This window comes from Styela clava, chromosome 4 (genome assembly GCF_964204865.1).
Source record: "Styela clava chromosome 4, kaStyClav1.hap1.2, whole genome shotgun sequence".
NCBI classification, from domain to species: domain Eukaryota; kingdom Metazoa; phylum Chordata; class Ascidiacea; order Stolidobranchia; family Styelidae; genus Styela; species Styela clava.
The window spans coordinates 1,917,353-1,931,440 of NC_135253.1; the positions used below are offsets into that span (position 1 = coordinate 1,917,353).

The following is a 14,088-nucleotide window of genomic DNA, read 5'->3' on the forward strand; positions in this document are numbered from 1 at the left end:
GTACATGCTTTATTTTTATTCCAGAGAGTCAGCGATACGAGCAAAAGACCGTCTTTCATTAAACTGTGAACCATTAGAGAAATAAACACAAATTCTTTTAGAAAAGAGGAGAAGACGAACTAGATTCAGAGAAGAGAAAAAGATAATAAGACTATTTCAGTAAAATGTGAGTTTGCTGTTGTATTTAGGCTATTTTGCAACTATTGAAACGCTACTGAAGTAAACAAGATTGAGATCAAAGTTTTTTTGAGTAAGTTCGCGTGACTTTGCTTTGAGCAAATTTACAATGAAAACGGGTCAGTGTTATGGTCGTGTTATATTGCCAGCATTAGTTATAGGCTATCACTTAATGAATCGCGATTGCTGTCATTAACATTGTTTGTGCCAATTTCTTTTCAACCCAATGTTTCAATGACTAAATATATTTATGCATGTTGTAAGTTATCCTCAGCCTACTTTTTGCTACCGCCCGTGACTCACGTTGGTGTAAATTTGGTTTTAGAGATCTTAAACATCTTTCCGAGCGTGCCAGGGATCATCAATCTTCTATGGAGCATCTGGACAATGCAGTAAAATACCGAACATTCGGAAATGTTAATATTGCAGCACAGTTGGATGAAGGACGCGCGGTTTCTATTCGTCGGCACAACCAAAACGTCGAGAAAAACCGCCATGTTCTCGGTCGATTGATAGATGTTTTGAAGTTCATTGGTTGTCACGAGCTGTCCCTCCGTGGGCACGATGAACGGGCTGGCTCTTCTAATAGAGGGGTATTTTTGGATATGGTGGAATACACCGCATCCCTAGATACAGTATTGAGAGATCATCTTGATGCCGCAACTGTTTCGAAAAGGACATCTAAGGATATCCAAAATGATTTGCTCGACTCAATGTATAAAATTTATTTACAACATTTGGCTCTGGAAATTGAGAATTGCCAGTTCCTTTCGATTCAGTCTGACGAGACAACTGACATCACGTGCGTTTCCCAACTGGCTGTGATTTTTCGGTTTGTGAAAGATGGTAAACCTACCGAGAGATTTCACAGCTTTGTACCAATCGTTGATCGCACGGCTTGCGGGATATCGGCTGTACTGAAAGAAGTGTTACAGCCTTACAACGCGAAGTCAAAATTAATAGCTCAAACTTATGACGGCGCGGCAGTCATGAGTGGGTCGAAACATGGTGTTCAAGTTTATATAAAAGAAGATTTTCCTCATGCGCATTTTTTACATTGTTATGCACACCAATTTAACCTCGTTATTAAAAATATGTGTCTTGATACCCCTCTCGTCCGTATATTTTTTGAAAATGTTTCGGGGTTTTCTTCATTTTTTCCCGTTTCGCCGAAGCGCTCTGACCTCCTTCGCCAGATATGTAGCCGCCGTCTCCCAGCTTGTGCACCAACACGTTGGAACTTCCAATCACGCGTGGTGCAGGGCGTGTCCGAAATTAGGTCTGAGCTCATTGAGTGTTTCAATGGCATTCAGAGCTCTCCGGTTTGGGACGAACGCTCTGTGAGGGAGGCGGCAGGACTAAAGCGTCTGCTAGAACAGTGATTCCCAAACTTTTTTAATCATCGCCCCCCTACAGTAGTTTATACAACTTCATCGCCCCCCTGCACTACAAAAAAATGTAAAGTCAGAAACGAATATATTACAGACCAAAAAGAGGACAATTCATAGTTTATAGTGTTTTTTAATGAGATGGATGAGCTTGGTGTTCTTCAGCGAGTTTTATATTATATCTAAAATTACTCCGTTTACAGATAAAAAGGCGATTTCGTTGTTTTGATAGCCATAGTAACACGGCTGAAAACCCCCTTTTCACCATATAATAGGTCGGAAATGAAAGAATTCGGGCTTCTATCTCCTCAAAAACCGCCGTGTACTCTTGTCTTATAGCATTTTACTCCCTAAATTCACCTCATTTCACATTAAAATAATGAAAACAAAGTTAATTTTCCATAACTCATAATAATGATTTTCGTACAACTAATTCATTCCTACAGCCTGATGACCTGCACCAAAATATTGCGGTAAAATTCATCCCCGATTCCTCATTCTACCACGATCTCCAGTCCACAGAATTAATTAGCCAATTGTTTTTGGATGCATGGACTCGGATGTGGGAGAAGTCGTTACCGACTATAGGCTACGGCCCAGTTGTCAGCAAATTTTATGTCGCTGGCGGGACAACATTTAGGGTTGCTAGTTTTTTGCCGGTCGCTTATATTTTTTAAAGGTAAAAACGGAACAGTGCGCAAAAATTGCGACAATTTGGGAATTCAACTCAGTCGTCTTATTAATTAAAAAATTATTACAATGACATTTAAGGTGACACTGACTTGTTGCTGCATCACGCTTTACGACGCCAAGATTGGAACATTTTCAAAAAAGGCATCATTAATCCTAGTTCTTTGCTCGTTCTTTGTAATGTTCATTTTCGGAGAAAAATTTTCTTAGAAAAATTAAGCAAAGATGAATCTCTCGAAAAGATATGAAATTTATTTCCTTTTCGCATTGCAGTATATTCGAATATTTACTGCGCTATCGAACCCCTACCCTCAGCCAGGGATGGCCAATACCGAATAATTCACTATTTCGAATACATTTGAAAATATTATTAAAATATTTTTTCGAAATATACATTTGAAAATTTATATTCGCCGATTGCCGTGATATTTTATAGTAGTATGCCCTTTTTATTTTCGTAAGTACGATAGTGCGAATCAACATATTGTGGAATGGTATGTATTAGAATTATAGTTTAAAACAGTGGTTCCCAAACTTTTTTGACCATCGCCCCTCAAAGTAGTTTATACAACTTCATCGCCCCCCGGCACTACAAATAAATGTAAAGTCAGAAACGAATATATTACAGACCAAATGAGATGACAAATCATAGTTTATAGTGTTTTTTAATGAGATGGATGAGCTCGGTGTTCCTCAGCGAGTTTTTTTATTATATCTAAAATTAACCCGTTTACTGATAGAAAGGCGATTTCGTTGTTTTGATAGTAATAGTAGCACGACTGAAAACCCCCCTTTTCACCATATAAGAGGTCGGAAATGAAAGAAACCAGGGTTCTACCTCCTCAAAAACCGCCGTGTACTCTTGCCCTATAGCATTTCACTCCCTAAATTCACCCCATTTCCCATTAAAATAATGAAAATGAAGTTCGTAAAAATGATTTTCGTACATCTCATTCATTCCTACAGCCTGATGACTTGCACCAAAATACCTCGGAAAAATTCATCTCCGATTCCTCATCCTACCACGGCCTACAGTCCGATCACCAGTCTATAGAATTAATCAGCCATTTGTTTTTGGATTCATGGACTCGGATGTGGAAGAAGCCGTGACCGACTATCGGCTACTGCCTAGGGGTCGGCAAAGATTATGTCGCTCGCGGGACAAAATTTAGGGTTGCTAGTCTTGTGCGGGTCCAATATATTTTTTGAAAGTTAAAAATGGGACAGCACGAAAACTGCGACAATTCATGAACTCAACTTAGTCGTCTTATTAAAAAATTATTACAATGACATTCAATGTGACATTGTCTTGTTGTATTACGCTTGACAGCTTTACGTAGGGCTGGGCATTTTCGAATACCTTGTGATTTCAGAATCGAATCGAATAATATTTTTCGAATCGAATCTCGAATACTTGAAAATATATAGTTGTAAGCGACTTTATTATAGTAATTGGTCCTCTCAACAAATGAATTACCGAAGACATAGAATAAATAATCCAGATAGATTACTGAGCGTTCACACAGAATAACAAACACGTTTTATCAATAACTCACTACAGAAAATAGTCATATGTTAGAATTTCGTTGAAAAAATATGACTTCAATTAAAAAAATTGGGGAATTCACCTCGACAATTAGCGGAAAGATGAATTTTGAAAATAATTGTTCGCACAAATATGAACTTCCAAACATCGAAGTGAATATTTTTGCATGGTTTCTGAAATTTTGATAAATATTTTCTTTAAGAAAATACGTTCTTACAAATATAAAGCAGTGATGAATCTCTCGAATCGAATATAAATTTTATTTCCTTATGGCAAGAATTCTTTTCGATACTTTTAAATAACAGATTGTTGAATGGTATGAATTAGAATGATAGTTTGAAACAAATACCCCATTTTACAGGCAGCAACTCGCGAAACCACTCTTAAAACTAAGCACCGAAAATTTAAAAATGGTAAAATATACAAAGAATTTTTCCGCGGTCAAAGGTCGGGGAAAGATTCATTCAGTGAATCGCCCGCGCCAGATTATTTTACCCCGGCCGTATTTAGTCGACCACTGGGATACGCAAACTATCGTACCTACTGCGAAGACGAGTTCAGCAATCCTCTCGCGTATAATAATCGCCAACATGATTCAAGCCTGCGAATGCACACAGAGTACAGAATTTGGTGCACGATGCACAAAACAAAAACAGATAACGCGAAATCGCCCCCCTATCACCCCCTTCGACTTTTTCGCCCCCCTCTGTATCGTTTTCGACCACCGGGGGGCGATATCGCCCACTTTGGGAATCACTGTGCTAGAAGATGATGAGTTTTCATTTTTTCTCGCTTTTTTCTCCACAATATTCTATCACGTGGATGTATTATACGGCGCATTGCAGTCAAGGCTAATGGATGGAGCGTCTGTGCAGTCGTGTATTTCAGACTTCTACGATGCTGTATCTCGTATCCGGGAAACAATAAAATACGACGACACATGGAGTGCTTCTTTACGCCGCAGGCAAACAACGCAGCGTTTGATTTTGTCTGCAAAGGAATGCTGGGACATTCTGGTGAATCAAATAGGCGATCGTCTGCGCACTGAACACCTTGCCGCGTTCTCTTTGATGAACCCCAAAAATTTTTCAAAATTTGCACGTCAATTTCCCATCCATTTGTTGGCTACTGTCTCCAAATTTTACCCCATGATAAACGTGGGTAAATTGGAAAATGAATTGCGATGTATATACACCAATCAAACTTTTTTGAACATCACATCAACTTGCGCGCTCTATGGGTTCCTCATAGATAACACTCTAGTAACTACCTTTGCGGCGTCTGCAAAATTTCTGGACATCATTTTGACGACGCCTATTTCTTCCGCCGACGCAGAGCGAACATTCAGCACGCTGAAGCGTATTAAAACGTATCTCAGAAACACAATGGAGCAAGATAGATTAAATTCCTTGGCTGTTTTATCCATTTACAGAGACGTTATTTCTGGGATGCATGACTTTAATCAGCGCGTTATTGAGCATTTTGCTTCCAAGAAACCGCGGCGTGTTGCATATATGTTCAAGCAGTAGAAGTCTAGCAGCATATATATCTATGAGTGAGCGACGCATGTCCTTATCTTTGCATTAACTTTCCTTTCTTCATAGTAACGTTTTAAACCTTATTTTAGATTTTGCTTTCCCGAAGTTTCTGTTAATATGTCATTGCATTTATCTGAGTAAATATTGCCTTTCCTTTTGAAAGAGGTTTCAAAATAAACTATGTCTATATTTATTAATCCCTTGACTTGGACCGGTTTTAAAGAAACTTTCTTATCGTTAAAAATTGTCGCTTTTGCCGATTGGTTGTTACCGATGGAATGGTTTTTATACTCATAAAATGATGGGAGAACTTACAGCGCTCATCCTGTCCCCGTAGATGGGGGTGACTTGGTCCCGCAGTAGCTTGCCCCGGTTGTCAAAATGACCACGCGCCGCCACTGGTATTTATTCTTGCATCATTATTCCATGCTTCTTTTTTTTCCAGGCCAGTTTACGAATTAGTATGACGTCATAATGAATATAAACACTATTTTAATGAATCTAATTTGGCTGTTCGTCTATCTACGTTTGCTGACAAGTATAGAATGTAGAATTGTATAAAGGTGTTTAAATGCAGTTGAAACTCTTGCCGTGTAGTTGGATTAAGTCTGTGGTAGTCGAAACTGCGCGAGGTAGAATTTCTCCAATATTACAATCTTTTTTGAAAGATCTGTACGAGTATAATAGAATTGTTACATAAATTGTTTTACATACGTAAATTTCGGGACAAATTCTTTACAACACGTCGAGAAAGTTTCAGTCAAGATATTTATTTTAAACGTCTGTACTTTTTTGATATTTAAACTTTTGTAATCATTTTATCCTTCTTTATTCACCAGCAGACTGGCCATCGGTTCAGAATGACGTCAAAATGAATAGAAACATTATTTATGGAGTTATAATGTGATTGTTGATAAAAACCGATACAGACAAATACTTGCTGTTTGCTGACTAATATGGAGTGTAGAATTGTATAAAGGTGTTTCATCAATTCATTGATAGAAGAGGAGAATCTGACTACAAAGATTTAGAGAAGCTTAATGAGAGGCGTAAGATTTTGAGGGGTAATATTTTTATTTTTTGGATATAACGCTTTTGAGGAACCTTCTGATTCACATATCAACTTAATGTTTTGCTAAAATCCAAATTATTGAATTAATAAAATCACTCATATTTTTCAAAATGCTGTATTTCGCAAGTTTGAAGTGGTCCCGAAATCTCGTCACAACACGAGAAATTGATTTGATTTTAATTTTCGTATATTCGGTAATCTTATCGTCATTTAATAAAATTATTTCACCCCAACTTGAGCTCACTCACTTATTTATTCACTCTGAATTACCTGCGGAGGAACCCAAAGTATAATATACTATGGACTATGGTCAATAGAATAATTCCGGTGAAATGTGAGTTTGGTATTTATTTCATGCGTGTTTGTAACTATTGAAACGCTAATGAAGTAAACTTTTAATTCTTTCATAGCAACAACAGAAATATTTAATTTTTAGAATCGCAGAATACATTCCCATGACTGCATGGCATGGCTTGAATGTGTGCATATCGAATGCCATTTTTAGTTATATATGTTTATTTTGGACGTAAAAAATTGAAAAGCGTTTGATTCGTAGTTCATTAATAAACTTTCCTCCGTTGATAGTGTATATCATCATATCTGAAGGTATGAAGCTGTCTAAACTATTGCAAACATAAATACTATTTTCAGTCGTTAATGGTTCCAAACTTAATAATATTGTATAGTAGTATCAAATATAACGCGTTACTGTACAGAAAGCAATTATGTCGTAATCAAAATAGGAATAAGCTTGTTTGATTTATAGTTAATTGTAATTTTTTTGTTTTTTGTCATCAAAAACTAGTTTTGGTTGAATTTGTAAATTGTTAAAAAAATCACTTTTAGCTTTCAGTACTTTTAGCTCGTTCTTAATATCTTGAAAAATGTAGTCCATTGCAAATTTTATTTCCAATGAATTTTTAACTGATTATATCTGGAATTTTCAGTTGGTCGTGAATTGTTTCCGACTCTGCAGTGTTATATAGTAGTATCTCGAACACGTACACGGTTCTGTTAAGAAAACAACCAAGTCTCCTAGCTAGACCATTCAAAAGGGAATGTTTGCTTCTAGTTTATTGCTACTTTATATGTTCTACTACAATGATTTTGTACATGGATATATATATTTATGCCAAATAATCTTAAGTAATGAAAAAAATAATGAATCATTTCAAATGCAAGGAAGTTAGATTCGGTAACTTAATGAATACTGGCTATGTAATTTTCAGATTTTTTTCAGTATTGTTGGCGCGTTGGTCCGTTATTCAGTTACTTAGTAAATGTTTAATAATATCTCAGATATAATTTAGTAAATGAAGGGCCGGTACATAATCTCATTGGTCACAAATAGGTTGAAATGAAAAAGTTATTCTCGATAGTCATTTAGCATTTACGCTGTATTTTCTTCATACGGTATTTCTAATATTTCAACCTGCTTGCCAGAATTTTTTAGATATTATCGCATATACGACATACACCTTAACTCTAAAGTTTTATTTTCTTCTTCAACTCCTGTCTCAAGTCGATCTACCTAAAGCTTATTCTTCTTAACTTTAGTGTTAATTCTGAATGGTGACAATAAGTAAACAGAAATGGTCACAACCATAAGTTCGCGTTATGTATTGGGAAGTCTAACAATTTTAGCCGTCATATCCGGTTTACTGTGAGTTCTCACCCGTTTACAGTCAGTGAAACACCAGACAACATATTCTATGCTTCGAGATTTTCTTCCGCGAGATTCAGCTATTTGGAATTCAATACCTCATAGGTATATCTTAATCAAAGTAACACGAACTGCTTCAAGCCTCGCGTCAGTTGACATTTACTAACTCGCATTACCATTATTACTCTCTATGCTTAGTGTCATTATCTCTTGGTATATTAGTAGTCGTCGGTATCTTCACTTTTCGTGACTTTGAGCAAATTTCCAATAGAAACGTCTCAGTGTTATGGTCGTTTTATATTATCAGCATTAATTATAGGCTATCACTCAATAAATCGCGAATGCTGGTATTGACGTTCTTCGTGCCAATTACCTTTCAACTCAATGGTTCAGTGACTGAATTTATTTAGGCATGTTTCAAGTCATGCTCAGCTGTAAAAAATGTTAGAAGCGTATAGGTGCTATACGTTGGCACTTTTTTGGTATATAAACTTTCATCATTACTGTATCATTCCTTGTTTACCAGGTCGGTCCAATATGACGTCATATTGAATATAAACACTGTTTTATTGATTTAAAATTTGATTGCAGATAAAAACCGATACAGGCGATTCCCTGCTCGTCTATCTATGTATGCTGACCAACGTAGGATGTAGATTTGTATAACGGTGTTTCAATTCACTGATGGAAGAGAAGATTCCAACAACAAAGATTTGGAGAAGAATAATGACATGCGTAAGTTTTTGAGACGTACGATATTTTCGACAATATCCCTGTTAAAGAATCTTCTTATTCACATTAAAAAGTAATCATATATTAACGTTAAGTTTTGTTCAAAATCAAATTATTGACTAAAAATACTCATGTCTGTAGCTTTCAGATACTGGTATTTTTCCAAATGTCCAATTCCAAATTTCCCTGTCCCAGCCAAATCGATTTATTGCCAACTATGTTCAGCTTTGAAGCAACTCGACTCACAGCGATAAAGTGCCCATCTCGCTTTCTTTGCCTCAAAGTTTTGCCGCAATTGAATCTAACTTAAAATCGGTTTTATTCTTTCATAACAATTAAAACGATGGTACTTGAAACAAAATCAGGAACGTCGACATCTCGAACGAAACCTACAGAAAACAATGAACAAACCGAATATAACATTCGGATATCTAAACAAATTTTACAGTAGTGTACAATGGCAATTAAAATTTACAAATATCAGCACATAACTAAATGCATAACATTATTTATAGATTACTTTATTTGAGACTGATTAGATACATACCCCAAGTTTTAGATCCCCAGGTGACACTATCCAATAAAGTTTTATCCAAAGTGAACTCAATGTATCTTGCATTACTAAAATCTAAAAGCAGCTGTTATTTACCTGATACACCTATAATACAGCCCCAACCTGCAGTCGAAAACTATATTTTAATAACAATCGGGCACATCGCATTTAACCCCGAATCTACCTTCAATCCAAATTGTTATTTCTAACTGCAAAATTTAAGAATACTAAAACCAGTACTACACATCAGAAACGTCTCCGAAGACACTAACAATGAACATTAAGCTAGACAGTGACAATGCATCCGAGCTGATTGCTATCAATTTGCTAATTACAGTGATTAATCGAAACACTGTCGAAATACTGTTATGGGACACTGCGTCAGACGATTTTCGTCCACTGCGTAACGTCATGCGTCATTATATCCAGAACTGAACTGAGTCCTTATAGGAGAGCTGTCGTTCAACATAACTGTGTCTAAATAACAAGTTCAAACTATTACACTTAACGAACTAGTGCAATTAAAGTCATTGGTTAGCACATAATTATTCGATTCTTTTATACCGAGACCCTGACAATGATGGGAAAATGCGAGATTTGAGACAAACACCCCGCCAAGTTTTAAAAGAACAAATAAGCAAATCATTCGTCAAGTTAGGGTTATAAATGATTTAAAAATTTTAATTTCCGGAGTAATCAGCATTCCTAACCCCAAGCCAAACCCTAACTGGATAGTTACTTTTTTTAGTCAGAGCGGTGGCGGGGTTATTTTTTGGCGCAGGATTTGTAAAAAAGATCCAAACGTTTCACATAAAAGTTACTCCACGTTGGGTTTCTTTGTTTTTGAATCAGAGACTAAGTTTGCCCTGAGTAATACTTTGCTTTGTGGAGGTTAATTAAAAACCAGATAGACTTTACTAGAGACTCAGAGAACATTTGGAACAATCTCTTGAGCGGTGTGCTCAAGTCTTCAGCGATTGCAAAAAATCACTTTCAGCTTTCAGTACTTTCATCTGTTCAGTTGACCTACCGACGCACATAAAAGTTTATATCAAAAAACATAGTAAAACATTAATACATATTAATAATCAGATAATTATACTCGTTTCTTGATATTGAAGATTAATGTTCGATTCTTATTCCATTGCAAATTTTGTTTCATCAAATTTTTAACACGATCGGGGTGCTGCGAACGCGATTTTGTACATTTATATATTTTTACCAAATGCCAAATGATCTCAAGTATTAAAAAAATGAATCATTTCAAATGCAAAAAGTTTAGAAACGGTCTATTTCTGTCAATAACCTAACAGTAACTTAATAAATACTGGCTATGTGATTTTCAGATTTTTTTCAGTATTTGTTGGGGCGTTGTCCCGTTTTTCAGCTATTAATTTTAAGTCATATCTCAGATAAAGTTTAGTAAATGAAGGTCGGTACATAATCTCATTGGTAAGAAATAGGTTGAAATAAATAAAAGTTATCCTCTATAGTCATTTAGCATTTTCGCTGCATTTTCTTCATAGAGTATTTCTAATGTTTCGTTAGCTTAACTTTGAGATCATCTTTTGAGTAAGTTCTCGTGACTTTGCTTTGAGCAAATTTCCAATGGAAACGTGTCAGTGTTATGGACGTGTTATATTGCCAGCATTGATTATAGGCTATCACTTACTAAATCGCGATTGCTGTCATTAACATTGTTTGTGCCAATTTCTTTTCAACCCAATGTTTCAGTGACTAAAATTATTTATGCATGTTGTAAGTTATCCTCAGCTGTGGAAAATGCCAATAGCGTGGATCCTAAACGTTGGTACCTTTTGGTATTTGATATTGCATCCTTATTTCATCCTTCTTTGTTTCCCAGGCCGGTTTACAATTTAGTATGGCGTCATAATGACTATAAATACTATGTTAATGAATCTAATTTGGCTGTTCGTCTATCTACGTTTGCTGACAAGTGTAGAATGTAAAATTGTATAAAGGTATTTAAATGCAGTTGAAACTCTTCTCGTGTAGTGGGCTGAAGTCTGTGGTTTTCGAAACTGCGCGAGGTAGAATTTCTCTAATATTACAATCTTTTTGGAAAGATCTGTATAATAGAATTCATACATAAATTGTTTTACATATGTAAATTCTGTAGAAATTCTTTACAACACCTCGAGAAAGTTTCAGTCAAGATATTTATCTTAATTAAATATTATGAGTCTTGTTGCTGGTATATCTCGAGCGTGAGAATCTTTAATCTTACATACATTTAGGAAATACGAGTGAGCTTCAGCTTAAGCCTTTTATGTTTCCTTTGTCCACATAGAAATTTTAGAAATAGGTTGCTCATGACGCAATAATTAGTTAACACAATGCAGTAAATGCTTTATTTTTATTCCAGGGAATCAGCGATATGCGCAAAAGACCGACTTTCATTAAACTATTTAGATCACAAAACCAAATCAAATAGGATAAACTGTGGAGCATTTGAGAAATATACACAATTTCTTTTCGAAAAGAGGAGAAGACAAACCAAATTCACAGAAGAGCAAAAGATAATATTATTATTTCAGTGAAATGTGAGTTTGCTGTTGTATTTAGGCAATTTTGCAACTATTGAAACGCTAATGAAGTAAACAAAATTGTGATCAAAGATCTTTTGAGTAATTTCGCGTGACTTTGCTTTGAGCAAATTTTCCTATAAAATCGAGTCAGTTGTATGGTCGTGTTATATTGTTAGAATCAGATATATCACTTACTAACTCGCGTTTGCTTTCTTTGACATTCCAAAGGTCCTAAACGTCCGTACTTTTTTGTTATTTAAACTTATGTAATCCTTTTATCCTTCTTTATTCACCAGGCTGGCCATCGGTTCAGTATGACGTCAAAATGAATAAAAACATATATATGGAGTTATAATTTGATTGTTGAAAAAAAAAAACGATACCGACGAATACTTGCCGTTTGCTGACCAATGTGGAGTGTAGAATCGTATAAAGGTGTTTCAATTCATTAATAGAAGAGGAGATTCTGACTACAAAGATTTAGAGAGGATTAATGAGAGGCGTAAGTTTTCGAGGTGTAATATTTTTTTCGGATAAAACGCTGTTGAGGAACCCTCTGATTCACATGTCAACGTAATGTTTTGATCAAAATCAAATTATTGAATAATATTACTCTATAGCTTGTAGAATTTGATATTTTTCAAAATGCTGTGTTTCGCAAGTTTGAAGTGGTCCCGAAATCTCGTCACAACACGAAAAATATTTAATTTTCAGAATCACGGAATACATGTGCATGACTGTCATGGCTTGCATGTATGCATATCGAATGCCAATTTTAGTTATATATGTTTATTTTAGACGCATAAAAATAGAAAAACGTTTGATTCGTAGTTCATTGATAAACTTTCTTCCGTTGATAGTGCATCTCATCATATCTGAACTTATGAAGCGGTCTAAACTATTGCAAACATAAAATACTATTTGAGTCGTTAATGGTTCCAAACTTAATAATACTGTATAGTAGTAACAACTCTAACGATTTACTGTACAGAAAGCAATTATGTCGCAATCAAAAATGGAATAGGCTTGTTTGGTTTATAGTTCATTGCAATTTTGTTCTTCGCCATCAAGGACAAGTTTTGGTATTATTAATATTAATTGAATTTGTGAATTGTTATAAAAAATCACTTTTAGCTTTCAGTACTTTTAGCTGTTCAGTTGCACTTCCGTTTATATTTAGAAAAAAAAGTTAGATTCGGTCTATTTCTGTCAAAGACCCAACGGTAACTTAATGAATACTGGCTATGTGATTTTCAGATTTTTTTCATTATTTGTTGGCGCGTTGGTCCGTACTTCAGTTACTCAGTAAATGTTTAGTAATATCTCAGATATAATTCAGTAAATGAAAGGCCAGTACATAATCTCATTGGTGACAAATAGGTTGAAATGAAAAAGTTATCCACGATAGTCATTTAGCATTTTGCTGTATTTTCTTCATACGGTATTTCTAATGTTTCAACCTGCTTGCCAGAAATTTTTAGATATTATCGCATATACGACATACACCTTAACTCTAAAGTGCTTTTTTTATTTTCCTACAACTCTTGTCTCAAGTCGATCTACCTGAAAGTTTATTCTTCTTATCTTCAGTGTTAATTCTGGATGGTGACAATAAGTAAGCAGAAATGGTCACAACCATGGATTCGCGGTATGCATTGGGAAGTCTAACAATTTTAGCCGTCAAGGTCGGTTTACTGTGAATTCTGACCCGTTCACAGTCAGTGAAATATCAGGCAAAATATTCTATGCTTCGAGATTTTCTTCCACGAGATCCAGCTACCGGTATTTGAAATTCAATACCTCATAGTTATAGGACACGTAGTGGACATAGCCATCGTTTCAATATTATGTTGTTGTTGTTCTTATTGTTATTCTTAGTGTCCTTGTTCTTCAACACGTTTTGAAGAAACTGCTTTTCTCTTCGAATACTGGACCAATTGCTTATAAATTTTCATTGGTTGAAGATAAAATTTTTCTCCAGAAGGCTGTTACTTTTTTTTTCGTTATGACGCTATCAAAATTATTCCCACTGCGTGGCGCTACGTGTCCAGATATTTGAGCATAGCTCTCTTGTTTCTTAATCAAATCAACACGAACTGCTCCAAGCTTCGCGTCAGTTGATATTTACTAACTCGCATTACCATTATTCAAATGCATTAGCTCTATGGACCTTTCCCCGA

The 14,088-nt window shown here is 35.5% G+C and overlaps 1 long non-coding RNA gene across 2 annotated transcripts; it reads left to right on the forward strand.

Annotated features, from left to right (window-relative positions):
* The first annotated feature begins 71 nt into the window (after positions 1 to 71).
* On the forward strand, positions 72 to 13,653 carry LOC144421916 (uncharacterized). 2 transcript variants are annotated; one of them, XR_013475035.1, is made up of 4 exons: positions 72 to 166; positions 11,746 to 11,923; positions 12,205 to 12,410; positions 13,499 to 13,653. It is a non-coding gene; the product is annotated as an uncharacterized LOC144421916 (long non-coding RNA). The 2 variants fall into 2 exon arrangements; XR_013475036.1 differs by lacking the exon at positions 72 to 166 and adding an exon at positions 8,709 to 8,809.
* Positions 13,654 to 14,088: the final 435 nt, after the last annotated feature.